This window comes from Lathyrus oleraceus, chromosome 2 (genome assembly GCF_024323335.1).
Source record: "Lathyrus oleraceus cultivar Zhongwan6 chromosome 2, CAAS_Psat_ZW6_1.0, whole genome shotgun sequence".
NCBI classification, from domain to species: domain Eukaryota; kingdom Viridiplantae; phylum Streptophyta; class Magnoliopsida; order Fabales; family Fabaceae; genus Lathyrus; species Lathyrus oleraceus.
This window is the reverse complement of record NC_066580.1, coordinates 444140365-444157032: the sequence shown is the minus strand read 5'-3', so window position 1 is coordinate 444157032 and position 16668 is coordinate 444140365. Positions and strand designations below refer to the sequence as shown.

Sequence of the window (16668 nt, the reverse complement as noted above, 5' to 3'; positions counted from 1 at the left end):
CCACAACAAAATGGAGTTGTAGAAAGGAAGAATAGGACTTTGTAAAAATGGCCCGCGCCATGATCCAAGAAACTGATATGGCTAAGCATTTCTGGGCAGAAGTAGTTAACGCAGCGTGTTACATCCAAAACATGATTTCTATCCGACATATTCTGGGTAAGACTCCTTATGAATTATGGAAGAATAGAAAGCCCAACATTTCTTACTTTCATCCTTTTGGATGTGAATGTTTTATGTTAAACACTAAAGAGAATCTTGACAAGTTTGACTCTAAGGCACATAAGTGTTTACTGTTAGGATATTCTGAACACTCTAAAGGCTACATAATCTTTAACACAGAAATAAGAATTGTTGAGGAATCAATTCATGTTAGATTCAATGATAAGCTTGAGCCTGAAAAGTCAAAGCTAGTTGAGAAATTTGCAGATCTGACGATCAATCTTTCAGAATCTAAAGACTTTGTCACTGGAGAAAAAGACTCAGAAGTCAAAGCCAAAGAATTTGAAGAAACAACTCAGCCATAAGCAATAGCTGATCCAGCTCATCAGAAGAAGAGCAGATCAAGAACTTCTCATTTAGAAGAATTGATTATGGGAGACAAGAATGCTCCAGTCAGAACTAGATCTTCATTCAAACCTTCTAGAAATGCAATCCTGTACTTTTCTTCATGGATTTCAAATTTAATTTCATCCAGAAAAATAGCAGAATCTTGTTGGATTTAATTTGCTACATAAAGTTTTCCAACAAAAGATATGATTAGTTATTTATTCAACTTCAAATTTAAATATCCATTTAAATTGATTTAATCTTCAACAATTGTCAAATAAATCACACAAATGTATTTCACAAAAACAACAACAAATTTGATCGAATCTAAACCAGATATTTGCTCCAAAAATGCAATAATATTGGCCTACTGAACCATGGCCAGATGTTGCACTGCAAATGATGGATCATCTGTTGGAGAATTGCCATCCAAGGCGCGGCGGAATTTAAAAATTTCTCCATTTAGTGATCCTTACGAATGGGCATGATCAGTGATAGAATCGTTACCTTTTGTGGCGATTCAAACCTTTGGTGCAGATCTCTGATAATGATCAAACCTTTGATACAGATCCACGGGGCGATCACGAACGTTGAACGATGACAACGTCTCTACTCAGTCCACACGAACGGATTCCTTCAATCGCAGTGCTAGCTGTTATGAATGAAGGCTTTGAGTGAGAGAAAGAGGGGAACAAAATTCCAAGTCTCTACTTGAATTTCTGTCTGAGTGGAGTGACAATGCTTCTACCCAAGGGGTTCTATTTATAGAACCACTTGTGTGGGCTTCAAGCCAAAAAGCCCACTTAAGTGTATTTTGCCCATATCTCATAATATGCCAAAGTCACTTAGGTATTTGGTACCTTACCATATTTCGTTTCCACTTAAGTGCACCGTACCTTACGATGTTCCTTAATTATTCTATCTCTCATCAATCCGTCCTTGTGTGTGACCCTATAGGTTTTCGCGGCGTTGGCAATTATATTAAATCACGCATTTAACATAATAAACAGTGAGCCGTATCTAGCAACACATCACTGCTACCCAAGTCACGAAAATGTCATGTGATCTGACAAAACCTCCTGTGATAATAATTATGTGTATAATTACCCCTTTGCCCTTATGTCTATATTGAACACAAGGTATAGACCGTGTCACCCTTGTCCAGTTCAATATTGGGCCCATAGACATTTATCCTGTTACGCAGGATTGGCAAATTCCATCTAGGACACTCATGTCCCTCAGCATGCTTCGTGGAGTACTCATCAACTGTCTTTATGGTCATCCAGTTACGGATAACGTTGGATCAGTAATAAAGCACTCAACTCTACATCTAGGATCCATAGTGGTTTCAGGTCGAAGAGTGGTATACACTATTATCACCATGAGAATAACTTATGACACTTTGTATAACTTTCTATATAGTATTCTCATAGCGGGTCAATCCGGTATAAATATTACTCCTAATATTCATACCTATGTTTAAGACTTGATAACTCTTTATCCATGATCCATGAGATGTGATCATCAGTCTACAAACATAATAGTCTTAATGCTTTAATGTTATCCCACTTCACATTAAAGCTCGACTACGGATACTTTAAGAATAGTGCCCTTATGTTTAATGTGTTCTCATGATTAAGTCACACTTAATACATTAAATGGACTATCTATTCTAGGGACTTTATTAATCAACCATAATAAAGAAAATGCCTTTTATTATTAATAAATAATTCGATACAAGTACCAAAAGTATTGGCCTCTAGGGCTTACACCAACATCATCGTGTTCCCCATGTTTCAATATTACATCCAAATTCATTCCTCTCCATAACTTGTAGATCTTCTGATATATAGTGAATCTGGATAGAAAAATACTGAACCACAACTGCAATAGTTGTCAGATGTTGCAGCATACAGTAAAATCTATCTTGTTGATGCGGACCAGATGTTGTAACAAAATGTTAGAACATCGTGTTCCATATGTTACGCCAGAGCATCCAAAATGACTATTCTTCATATAAGTCTCCTTTGTAGAGTAGTTCTTAGACTAAACCTTCCTTGAAGGTACATTCAATCAAATCTTCTTTTACTGAAACAAATCCAATCTTTTCCAGTTGATTTTGGATTATCAACACAAACTTCTTCCTAAAACAAAACTCTGGATCATCTGAAGAAGTCAGCACCTCAACACTTCTGAAGGACATTAGAAGATAATCAAAATCCAAACTTTAAGCCTATTGTTTAACTAGTTCTGTCAAGCACTTTAGCCAAACAACTCTTGCACTTATTCATGTCAAGCACTTTAGCTAAATCACTCTTGCTTAACTAGTTATGTCAAATTATTTTGAAGTTTTATAGCACAAGTTACTTAGTATTATGTAATTTGTGTGACTAAGGTAATTGAGTATCACCTAATTCTTCTATATTTATGGTCTTTAAAGTCTCTAAAATAAAATTTGTATTTTTCCTTTATTAGTTTTTTTTTTAAAAGATCATGATATAGAAGAATTTGATACATGTTACCTTTGATGAGTCTAATCCCTTGCCTGAAGAGGTATGTGTTATTGACTGTGCAAATATCCTCGAGAGAACATCTTTGGAAGAGGATGATGAAGGTAAAGATAAATATCAAAGTCAAGAGGAAGATCAAAATCTAACTGGAGAGAATTAAGTTGAAGAATTAAAAAATAAATGTCTACCCAAAGAATGGAGGACCACTAAGGATCAACCAATTCAGAATGTTATTGAAGATATTTCCAAGGGACTTACCACTCGACACTCCCTTATCAAGGTAAGTAATCATATTCCCCCTATTTCCCAAATTGGGCAAAAGGAAGTTGATGAGGCCCTTATCGACAAACATTAGTCTCTTGTTATGCAAGAAGAGTTAAATTAATTTGACAGAAATAATAGTTGGAAACTTGTACCCAAAGCTTCATCTAATTAAGCAATTGGGGCTCGACGAGTCTTTTGCCACAAGCTTGACTAGAATTTTCTAAGAAATAAAGAAAGACTCGTTGTGAAAGGGTACGATCAACAGAGACATTGATTTCAATGAGACTTATACGTCTATAGCTAGATTATAGGCCATAAGGATTCGTTTTAGCTTTCTCATGCATTTTGAATTTTAAAACTCTTCCAAATGGATGTACAGAGAAGTTACATCCAACAAGAAGTGTATGTTGATCAACCTTTCGATTGTATAAATCTTTCTTTTCCTATTCATGCTTTCAACTTGAAAAATGCTCTATACGGACTAAAACAAGCTCCTAGAGCTTGGTATGATTATTTGAGCAAGTTTTTGCTTGAAAATAGTTTTAAAAAAGGGAAGGTTGATATAACTCCTTCTTAAAAGCCGAGCATGAAATTTTACTTGTGCATTTTTCTTGTCGATTCAGTACTGCTAACAAGTCCTTTTGCAAGTAATTTTTTCCTGATATGATGCAGAAGCCATTTAAAACGTCTATGAATAAGAAGCTTTATACTCTCTCAACATCGAAGGAAATTGGTCAAAAAAAGCTACCATAAATTTCTTAAGGGAAAATGGTTCATGCTTGAAGAAGTATTTCTTTGAAGGAATCTCAAAATAACGAAATAGATTCTAGAATTGCCTCTTGTTTTAGAAAGCTTCAAAGAAAGTTGAATCAAGGGGAATAAGTCCTCTTAATTTTAGTCACACGTCATTAAAAGGTTATGGTTCTAAATAATTCCAATCTCCAAGACAATTGGGTCTTAGAGAAAAACATCCATGATGAGCATGCTTACTAGGCTTTAGTGCAATAAACTTCTTAGAAAATAGGCCCATCATAGGGATAAGTATTATCTTACGTTATTCCTTAATGTATTTCTAAGTATTATCTTACGTTAATCATCTCTTTTATCTTAGCTATGTTTGTGATCTATGTGCTTGTTTGTATTTTCTGCCTTTCTTGATAATACCAAAAGAGGGAGTATATTCTCAGGGGGAGTATGATATACTCTCTATATTTTTTAGGGGAGTTAACTACCTCAATATATCACCTTGGTATACTTGTTTTGCCCACGTTCCCGAAAGACATGACGCCATCATCAAAAAGTGGGAGAATATGGATTTATATGCTTACAGGTACAACAGGCTGCAAATGATGTTTTGATCATATGTTAATCATGGTGGTTTTGATGATGACTCTGATGATTAGAGGAATCTTGTTGCTTGATCCTTGGTTTGATCATGTTGGTGTCACTAGTGATATTTTTCCAGTTGTCTCTGATGATGATGTTCTTCCTGAAGTTATCTCAAGCCTCACCAGAGATAAGATTCTAGGTTCCAATGAAGTACTAAAGTCAAAGATAATGTAGCAAGGAACCTGAAGCTTCAAAATTGTGAATGAGATGAAGTGTGAAAGTCGATTGTGCGCTTAGCACGGTGTCTGAGTGACCAGATTGTTGTAAAAGTGTCAGAGTAACTCAAAGTTACTAAGACAATTTTCACACTCTCTCCAAATGTTTTTTTAGGACCCTCTCATTTTGATAAAATCACAAAAATAGGTTTACGCAAGTATCTAGTTGGTTACTATCTCAAATAGCCCCTTATATGAGAGAGAATTGCACTGAATAATTGATTAAAAGTTAGAATTAGCCGATTATCTCTTTAGTAACATCTGATAATTAATTATTGGGCCTTATAATAGATTAGTAGTGGCACAAGTTGAATACTTTACATATTTACACTATATAATTGATTATTCTTATGGCATAATTAGTTATGAGCCTAAAAAAACCCATGAATTATTTTTCACACACACGCGCACGCGCGCGCGTACACACACACACGCGCACACACACACACACACACACACACACACACACACAGAGGGTTGTCTTAGTGTCTTTGTGAATAAAATACACTTGTGAGATTTTTAGTTGTACTTGTATTCAAATAATAATAATATTTTTCAAGCACAACACTTTGATAAACCTGTGCAATTTTAAAGACAGCCAACAAAACCAACTTCAGAGCACAATAATAATAACAGAAAAAATAAAATAGTAAAGAACACCAAATTTGTAACATATAATTTTTTTCCAGAGTGAGAGAATAAAAACCATGATACTTAGTCTAGTATCACTAGGGAATGTCAATTTTCACCAATAAATAAAAAAAAGGTGGAAAATACACTCTAAACAACTTCTCCATAAAATGTGGGTAAACCAAAACAATTATAAGATAATGTAAAAATACTCAACAGAAATATAAATAAAATCAACTAAGTGATAGGAATAACAAACTAAATTTGTAGCTCAAACTAATAAGCTTTGCTACACTCATTTATCACTCGGAGTCAATTTTCTCTTCTTATCTTAGCATAGTTGTCATGTCTTTTTCTCTTATCTATTTTGGTTGTTCTCTAAAACCCTTGTTTAGTGGCTTATTTATTATGTTACTTTAGGATTAAAAAATCTCTTTTAACCACTTGTCAAATGGGTTTGGCCCAAACAAGCAATACACATAAAATTCTAAACTCCCCAAAAAATGATATCAGAGTCTATGTTTGACTTGTAGAGAGAGCGGGAGCTAGATCGTGTGTTGGATCATGTTATAGGACGTGGGAGAATCACACTTGTGCAAGAGATTATTCGATGCAAGTGTGAGTGGTTAAGTGTCACATCACTACGCCAAAAACTGGAATAGACAGCGCACCATAGAGGGCGCTTTATTACAAAAGCGCTCTCTAAAGTGAAGCGAAAAATAAGGAGCAATAGACAGCGCATTTTAGAGGGCGCTTTTGTAACAAAGCGCCCTCTAAGGTGAAGCGAAAAAATAAGGAGGAGATAGAGGGACAACAATACATGGCGCTTTTTAGAAAGCGCCCTCTAAGGTTACCCTTAGAGGGCGCTTTTAATAAAGCGCTGTTATAAGTCCATGTGCATTTCCAGCTTATAAAGCGCTTCTGGAAAGCCTTAGAGAGCTCTTTCATAAGCGCCCTCTTAGGCCCCCTTTAGAGGGCGCTTTTTTTCCACAAGCGCCCTCTAAGGTGAAACGAAAAAATAAGGAGGAGATAGAGGGACAACAATACATGGCGCTTTTTAGAAAGCGCCCTCTAAGGTTACCCTTAGAGGGCGCTTTTAATAAAGCGTTGTTATAAGTCCATGTGCATTTCCAGCTTATAAAGCGCTTCTGGAAAGCCTTAGAGAGCGCTTTCATAAGCGCCCTCTTAGGCCCCCTTTAGAGGACGTTTTTTTCCACAAGCGCCCTCTAATGTCCCCTTTAGTAAACATTAAAATTATAACATACTGCGCGTTTTGTTATTTCACTATCTGTTATTTTCGTTCTTTTTCACGTTAGGGTTCTAAGGCGTTTTCCTTCCACCTCTGTTAGATCTACATTATTACTGCGTGTTTCCTCCTTCTACCAATCAAAGGTACACGCTTTTCCCAATTTCTGTTTTATGTTATTGCTTTGTTTTAGCTTTGCCCAATTTCTGTTTTATGTTATTGTTGTCTATGCTACGTTTGTTTCGACCATGATAGCGCATGCAATAGGAAATTGACGGTTGGTTTTTAGTGACCATGATAGCGCATGCAATGGGACTACATTACCCAGTAGTTAGGGTTATACAACCTATGAACATATGATTTTGTGTCAACACCAGTATCATTAGAAACCTAGGTCCGAATGTGTTTGAACTCTTCTGAAATTGTTTTTTGTTTATTCTAATTAGTAATGGATAATACATGGATGTCTTCCAATCGATTGTCGAGAGAGTACGAGAATGGGGTATCAGAATTCGTTAAGTTTGCCGTTGCGCACGCCGAAGACCCCAGTAGAATGATATGTCCTTGCTTAGGTTGTTGTTATGGGAAATGGGTTGACGCAGTTCAGTTGACATCGCATCTAATGAGGCATGGAATTGATCGAAGTTATACATGTTGGAATTTGCATGGTGAGAAAAGTAACGAGAATGTTGAACCGGGGGATAGTACGACCTATGCCTCAAACTATAGTGGCGCATATACATACGATTGTGATCGAGTTGAAGAGATTGCAGAAGCACTTGAAGGAGATCTTAAGGATTGTCCCGAAATGTTTGAGAGGTTGGTAAGTGATGCAGAGAAACCTTTGTATGATGGTTGCACTAAATTCACAAGATTGTCTGCGGTATTAAAGTTGTACAACTTAAAGGCGGGCAATGGATGGTCGGATAAAAGTTTCACAGAGTTATTAGCCCTTTTGAAAGATATGCTTCCTGAGGATAATGTTCTTCCCAATCGAACATATGAGACCAAAAAGATGTTGTGCTCTATTGGCATGAGCTATGATAAGATACATGCATGTCCAAACGATTGCGTTTTGTTTCGAAATGAGTATGCATCGTTAAATGAGTGTCCTAAATGCGGTGTCTCGCGATATAAGAACAAGTTGTCTCCAGCAAAAGTCTTGTGGTATTTTCCTGTTATTCCGAGATTTAGACGCATGTTTCGTAGTGAAACCGATTCAAGACACTTGACCTGGCATGCAGATGAAAGAATTATAGATGGAAAGTATCGACATCCGGCAGATTCACCACAGTGGTTGAAAATTGATAATGATTATCCTGAATTTGGAGAAGAATCAAGAAACCTTCGCTTGGCATTATCTACTGATGGAATGAACCCACACGGTATCCAGAGTATCTCACACAGTACATGGCCTGTGATTATTATGATTTATAACCTACCTCCATGGCTATGTATGAAGCGTAAGTACATGATGTTGTCTATGTTGATTTCTGGACCTAAATAACCAGGGAATGACATAGACGTGTACTTGAAGCCCTTAATCGAAGATTTAAAGATTTTGTGGGAGACCGGTGTGGAGGTTTATGATGGATATAGGAAAGAAAGTTTCAACTTGAGGGCGATGTTGTTTGGCACAATTAATGATTTTCCAGCATACGGAAATCTATCAGGGTATAGCATAAAAGGTCAATGTGCGTGTCCTATTTGTGAAGATAAAACAGATTGGAAGCGCTTGGAGTTTGGTCAGAAGAATGTCTTTCTCGGTCATCGGAGATTCTTAAATTCAAATCATCACTACCGTGGATGGAGAAAGGCGTTCAATGGAGAGACAGAACAAGGCAGAGCTCCACCTATATTGACGGGTGATCAAATTTTTGAAAAGGTGAAAGATTTGGATACTCAGTTTGGCAAGCCTTTTGCCCACACACTTGTCAAAAGTGGGTGGAAGAAGAGTTGAGAAATAAAATCGTGGCAGTATCAAGGGTCGAACGGGATCAAGTGCATTTGTATGTTCTGCACAATGAGAATGAGGTTGAGCCGTATGTTGAAATTCACAAGGATGTTCTCCGAGGTTTAAATCCCAATAGAAATGAAAATTGGATAGTACGAGAGCACAATCGATGTTTTATACCTTGGTTTAAGGATCATATTTATTCAAAGTATTATTCAGATCCCGCTTCAATAACAGAAAGGTTGAGATGCTTAGCATATGGTCCAAGTTTCCATGTTTTTTCTTATAGCGCATACGCGATTAATGGATACACATTTTATACCAAAGAACAAGATGATAAAAGTACTATGCAGAATAGTGGTGTCACCGTGGTAGCTGAAGCAATGCACATATCAAGTGTGAAGGACTTAAACCCCAAATTTGCAAATCTGTCGTATTTTGGTGTTATCGAGCGTATTTGGGTGTTTGATTATGAGAAGTTTCAGATTCCTATATTTGGTTGCAAGTGGGTTGAAAATAATAACGGCATTCGAATGGATAAGTCAGGATTTTTGCAAGTGGATCTTAATAGGGTGGGATACAAAGATGAGTCTTTTATTCTAGCCTCTCAAGCTAGACAAGTGTTCTATGTCAATGATCCGAAAAGTACGAAATGGTCTATAGTTCTTTTTTCCAACAAAGTAATTGATGAAAACACTGGAGATCAAGGTGATATTGATGTTGAGATTGAATCGTTTACCAGAAATGATCAAGATGAGAATATTATATCAAATGATTCATATATTAGAAATGATCATAATGAGGGTATTTGGATCAATCCAACCGTCCGTGTTGTTAAGAGACATGTAGAACATATTCCAACCAAGAAAAGAAAGAGAACTTAGTGAAAAAGGTACAGGTCAAATGATTTTAATTGTTTTCTTTATTACAGGTAAAATGACTTTTATGATTTTAATTGTTTTTACATTTGTCATCTGATTTTAATTGTTTTCTTTATTACAGGTAAAATGGCTATTATGAAGTCAATCATTCGTGCAAGGGGCAAGGGATACTCGAAAGTATCAATTGATATTTGTTTAGATGGAGATGTTCCATTGTCGTCAAGCCTCATTCGCGTAGATGATGATGCTGGATATTTGAAAGTATCCCTCTACGACAATGGAACATGTCCATCTAAACAAATATCAATTCTATCTTCAAAAGATAAGAGACCAAAATATAAGGGGATTACGCAGCAAATCGAGTCAGTTGCATCAAAAAAAAAAGGTATAAACACAATTATATGATATTTATGCATAGAAAATGTTAATTCTTGATCTTATACATCACCTAACTAATTTTATGATATTTTAGGTTCATGCTATTGATATTGAACAAAAAGAGGTTGTTGCTAAGAAGACTGCTGCTAGCAAAAAAAACATACATCTCAGAGATGCTTTTGCTACTTAGTTTTATTTCTTTTTAAGTTATGAATTGGTTGTATATTTAGAATCTTTAGAAGTTAAACAATTATATATCAGTGGATTGTTGTATATGTATGGATTGTTGTATATAAGGCTTGTTGAATGCAATGTGTGAAAAAGGGCTTCAAATTATACAGTTTTGGGTGTACTGCTTCAATATACAGGTTGTCTAAAATAAATAAATAAATATAGCGCTTTTTAAAAAAAAAAAATTTAAATAACCACCCACTTTAGAGGGCGCTTCCCAAAATAAGCGCCCTCTAAACCCTTTAAATTTCCACTTTAGAGGGCGCTTTCTAGTAAAAGCGCCCTCTAAACCCTTAAAAGTTTCCACTTTAGAGGGCGCTTTCCAGTAAAAGCGCCCTCTAAACCCTTAAAAGTTTCCACTTTAGAGGGCGCTTTCCAGTAAAAGCGCCCTCTAAACCCTTAAATGTTTCCACTTTAGAGGGCGCTTTCTTTAAAAAGCGCCCTCTAAAGTGGCCCTTAAAGGGCTTAAAGAGCCACTTTAGACAGCGCTTTCACCAGGAAAAAAAGCGTTGTCTTTACCTATGCCAGCGCCAGATTAGAGGGCGCTTTAAAGCGCTGTTATAGGCCAAAAAAAGCGCCCTCTTTTCCCTCTTTTGGCGTAGTGCATCATCTAATGGAGATATGACGTCTCCTTCTTCTCTCTCTTAAGGTCCTGGAGCATTTATCCTGGTAGTTCTTCTGGCTTTCTCAAACTCCCAACTAATGATATCAAGGTCATGATTCGGCTTCGTAGGGGAGAGAGAGATGAATCGTGAGTTGAATTCGATTATAGGATCTGGAGGAGTCACAGCTGTGTGACAGATTGTTGAGTGCAAATTTGAGTGATTAAATCTCACAATATTTATGAATGAGTGAAATGTTGAATTTATAAAACATATATAATTTATATACTTAATGTCTTGTGATTTTTGGTGAAAAGAATACTCTTTTGTGATCCTGAAACATTTTCAATTGTTCCTCCCAACTTCCGTAGACTTCCCAACAATTTATGTCTTCATATCCTTAAAACGGAACAATCTAATCCATCTTGAGATTCTAGCATCTTTGCTCACATGGGTTTACCCTATTATGTTAGTATTCAATATTTTGTTCCTCCATTATGAATTTTTTCTAATTCAATTTGATAGATTGTGTGAGTGATTGCAAATAAGTGATTTTGATGCAAGTGAATTGCTCTTATACCGATTCAGAAATAAAATAGAAGACAAAAGAAACAAAACAAACAAATTTCATTGTTATGCAAAAAAAAAAAATTAACAGTTTTGAGTTTGACACATTTTGATGCTACTACTCATTTTCTCCTTTACATTCATCACCTCCTACCCTATCTATATTCTAAAGCATCAAGTTAAAGACAACATAAATTGAAATCTAAACTCAACTATATATCTCACTATGACTAACAAAACTAACAATTTAAAGATGAGAAACAGTCCCAAAAAAAACAAAGCTATAGATCAAAACCGAGTTGATGCTTGCTACAAGTCTGAATCTACACAGCTCCACCACCACCACCACCAATTTCTCTGCTTAATCCTTTATCTTAGGATTTAACCTGGTACACATACACACACACCCTTTGTTGTTAATATGTAGATCATATACTGAAAAAAACAATGATTAGAGACAAGTAATGAAGAAAATGGAATATGTTAATTACTTGTTCTGTGTTGGATTTGGTCTGCTAGGTGGTATGAATTTAAGGCTAGCAACTACCTCATGCTGATCTTGAGTTGATTTTGATGACCCTTCTTTATGTGGTTGGAATGATGAAAGCACTTTTGAAACTTGAGATGAAGATGGGTAAGTTCTAGCTTTGACAACATTAACCTCAAGTGAAAGAATCAATGTTATAGCAAAGATCATAACAATGATTAAGGTTTTCATGTTGGAGGGATGTTTTTCACTTGCTAGATCTATGATTGTAATGATGAGTTATGGACATATCTATTATTAACTCTTTGATATATGTAATGTTTTTTTTTATGGAATGTGTTTGTAATGTTTTTTTATATGAATTGTGTAAGTATCTAGTTGATCATATTATATTGTTATGTAACACAGGCTGAGCTTGTGCCTTGTAAGAAGAACTGTGAAATTATTTTGTTTTATTCCATCAATTTAAAGTTGTTATATATATGAATTAAATCTCAATTCTATATACATAAATTTATATGATTAGTACAACTAAAATATGTGATTGATGCAACTCCACTTCATTAACTATCAAATAATCACAAGTTCAAATCACATCAACTACAATTTTTTTTCAAATATAATTGTGAGCACAAGTTATGCTTAATAAATATCATAAATATTATGGAAAAATTGTTTTAAGAACAATCATATAGCATTAGGATAATTATAATTTATGAGAATGTCATTAACATTGAGAAATAACTCTGATGAGAATGTCATTAACATTGAGCAATATCAAGAAAGAATTTGAACTGACTCAAGGATGTGTTTTTGTTTGCACTCGACCAACCCATTTTGTTGAGATATATAAATGCACGAATTTTGGTTAGTTTTGCCTTGTTGGTTAAAAACAGAGAATTTTCATCTCTTGTCAACTTGAATGTTTTATATAACAAGGTTAGATTGAGTTTTAACAAAGGAGAAAAAAGTGGTTAAATATTTTTTCAGTCTAATATTTATGATATGTTGCACCACTATCAATTATCAATTTGGGTGCGGACAAACCTAAAGAAAGATTGACGTGATATGTTTAAGTATCAACTTATTCACAAGTTTCATTGTTTTGTATAATGGATAAAATTGATTGTAGTTGTAATTCAATCAATCCATTCCCAAGGGGTTGAACATGGTTTGTTCGAATATCTCCAACATTGTTTGTTAAAGATTGATCATTGTCATTGGATTTTAAATGATAGTTATTGGTTGTGGTATGTTTGGATTTCTAAGCTGAATAATCATCTCTCTCTCCCTCTCTCTAATCAAGATGAGAAAATCGACCTAATTTTTCTCAAGTAGTAAGGGCTATTGATCCTCCTTCTGAACAACCACGATAAAAGTTTTGGTAGTCTCTCTTCTTGCATCAAAATTTCGTTGCTTATATTCTTAGGACACATGTTAGCATTAGCCTTCATTAAAATGAGTTGGTCACAACCAACATAGTAAGATTCGCTCAATCTCATGAAAATTTGCATCAACTTACCTCTTTTGTTTATTCCACATGTGTGAATAACATCATTGTAGGATCATAAATCATACCACAATGTTTTTAAACCTTTTATAGTAAGCATCAAATGTTATTTGATCTTGAATAAGACAAATCTCTCTCAATCTAAAAAATGTGTGGTGCCCAACTTTAACATAAACACTTTTAAAGATCTTCCCAAACTTCATGAGAACTAAGAATCCATAACAATACCCTTATAATTCAACCATTTATTCTTATTTTAATATAAGTGCATTTACGGCAAAAACTCATTTAATACAATTAATTTTTTTAACGGTAAGAATCATGAAAAAATGTTAACTTTCTTAACCATAGTGCTATGTCAAATTTTTAAGGTTAAAATAGTGTTGTTGTATGATCGTTTGGAATAAAAAATGTGAAGAATCAACAGGTGGATTGATTGCAGGTGTGATCATGTGCCAAATCTTTGACTAATTCAACTTACGAGTCCCAAAGCAAAATCAGCACATGATTAGGTTTACATTGATTTTGATTTTTCTGGTGGTGTCACGTGATGTGGAACGTGATTTATTTACGGTTGGTTTGCAGCTTTGGATACTCATCATTATTGATCAAACCAAGGTAACTTTGTTTTTAAAAACATTGTGGCTCGTGATTTGGTGTGTCACTAGAAAACAACTTGTACACGGTTTTTTTGAGTGCACACTCCCTTTTTTTTTTATTGTACACTCTTAGATTATTATTATAAATAAATTTAACTGTTTTTAGTAGTTTAATGTATTTAAAAAATAAACGTTCTCTTCGGAGGTAGTACTACATTATTTAAGGGTCAATTATCTTTTAATCTCTAAATATTTTGAATTTTATTTTAGTCTTTCAAAAGAAATTTTTTAAAGAATAGTTTTTTAAATTTTTTTGTCCATTTTTTTTTTGTCCTTCTTTTCGACATCTATTAAAGAAGTTGACGTGATATCCTAAATTTTTTCCGTGTAAATTTAAAATTATTTATTAGAGTAAAACAACTCAACATACAATTTAGGATGATACACTACAACATACAATCAACTTGCTCAATCAAAAATACATGTAACACTTAACAGGTATGAAAATAGTAGTAATAACTACATCTCTGAATGTTAACTTTTATTAAATAGCAGCGGAACAAACATAATAAACAATTAACTCACATATACAACATCAACATAACATGTCATTATAAGAAATGTTAAAACATAAAAGACATAATGTTTCAAATTCCTCGGTGTTACACAGCAAAGCAAACGCCAACACTAAAATAAAACTGAAGACTTCATCTTCCACTCACATATGAGCTCCTACTGCGAATTATCTGAATGTTACCCACGTGGAGGCAACATTTAAACATAAGGGGTGAGATATCATAATCATATAAAGGAAAGCATGCTAATAAGTAAACATCAAATTATCACATGCACATCACCCATTCCATAACACAATTTCACATAATTCACACAGCAGCTATCCACACATAATAGCAACATAACAACCATCTGGCATAATAACAACATAATCTAGCATCCAACACAATAGAAAATGCAACCAATGAGACTCAATAACTCGACTCAATGCATGTGGTACCAATACGTGAACACTCATGTTCACCACTTCGATCCTCACCTCCTAGGATCAAAGCCATCAATTCGTTAATCACCTACGATAACATCTCACTGATTCCATCACCTCTGAAATCAGCTATTAGCCCAATCCACACAATAGAATTTGAGGCTCACCAACAACCAACAACATGAATGCATGCAACATATTATACATGTAACAACAACATCATGCACAATGACCCAACGCCATAGTCAATGTACACCACCAATATTGACCATCATGCATCAAACACATGTGATACAGCTCAACAATATCAACATACAACATAACAAGCAATGACAATGCATTTAAGGCTATGTCACACCACCAATATTGACCATCATGCATCAAACACATGTGATACAGCTTAACAATATCAACATACAACATAACAAGCAATGATAATGCATTTAAGGCTATGTCACACCACCACATAAACATTACAATGCATTTCAACAACCATCACATAGAAAAATATTCATTTTCAGGTACTGAAACCTACTTTAAAAGAAAGTACACGTTGTCATCTTTCTGACGCTTTGACGACACTCGAATCGGACACTCGAAACAAAAGTTATGAATTTTTAAAGTTTTTAAGAAAATGCTCATAGTGTAACTAGTGACCCTAAAACCTGTAACCGGTTACACTACACCATGTAGCACAACCCACACTGCCACACATACACAGTAATAACTTATCCAAAACCTAGTAACCAGATACACTCCTCTTTCCCAGCCCATGTCTGACCTCCGTCTCACAGGGTAATCGGTTACCCAAAAACTAGTAACCGGTTACACCCCATTTTTCCAGCCCATGTGTGGCCTCTGTCTCACAGGGTAACCGATTATCCAAAAACTTGTAACCGGTTACACTCTTTAATTTTTGCCCCAGAAACGTGTTTTTAAACAGTGTAACTGGTTACTCCATTTCTATTAACCAATTACATTGTCGCAGAAGCACTTTTCTGCAATTTTTTCAAAATGCAAATCGCTTAAAATCCATCCTAAAACCCCATTTTTCTTACAAATCATTTATATCACATTTTAACACGAAAAATCACTTTTCCAATGTTCAAAACTCCAACTTATTTACACCGAAAATATTCATAACTCAGTTCCGATTCTGACTCGAACGATCCCAATCACACAACATTAACAACATACAATCCAATCAAATTTTATGATTCCAACAACAACAATTGCAGCAATTCATCATACCACACACACATAATTCAACAATTATCAATTATCACAATGATCATGAATATAGGGAAAAAAGCACAAAACCCACATGGCATAATCTACCCATCATCATCATGTTAATCCTTAGATAATTAGAACCTCACCCTTACCTTAGAGTTCCTAACAATTGATTCTTTGACCTTCAACAATGGTGAATTCTCCTCTTGAGCCCTAACTTCTTCTTCTCCCTGTCTCAGTTTCTTCTCTTTTCTCCCAAATGTTATGTTCTCTGTGTTTTTATCTCATTATCCCCTTCTTTTCTATTTTTATTATAATTCTTATTATTATAATCCTACTAAATAGAATAATAACAAATAATAATACCTTTTATTATTTAATCTAAATAACAATAATAACCCATTCTAACTAAATTAATATTCATCT

General features: G+C 34.8%; 1 long non-coding RNA gene across 1 annotated transcript; it reads right to left on the bottom strand.

Annotated features, from left to right (window-relative positions):
- Positions 1 to 11454: 11454 nt before the first annotated feature.
- Positions 11455 to 12310, bottom strand: LOC127120183 (uncharacterized). Its single transcript, XR_007803151.1, has 2 exons — positions 11905 to 12310; positions 11455 to 11799 (listed from the first exon to the last, which is right to left on the bottom strand). It is a non-coding gene; the product is annotated as an uncharacterized LOC127120183 (long non-coding RNA).
- Between the last annotated feature and the right edge of the window lie 4358 nt (positions 12311 to 16668).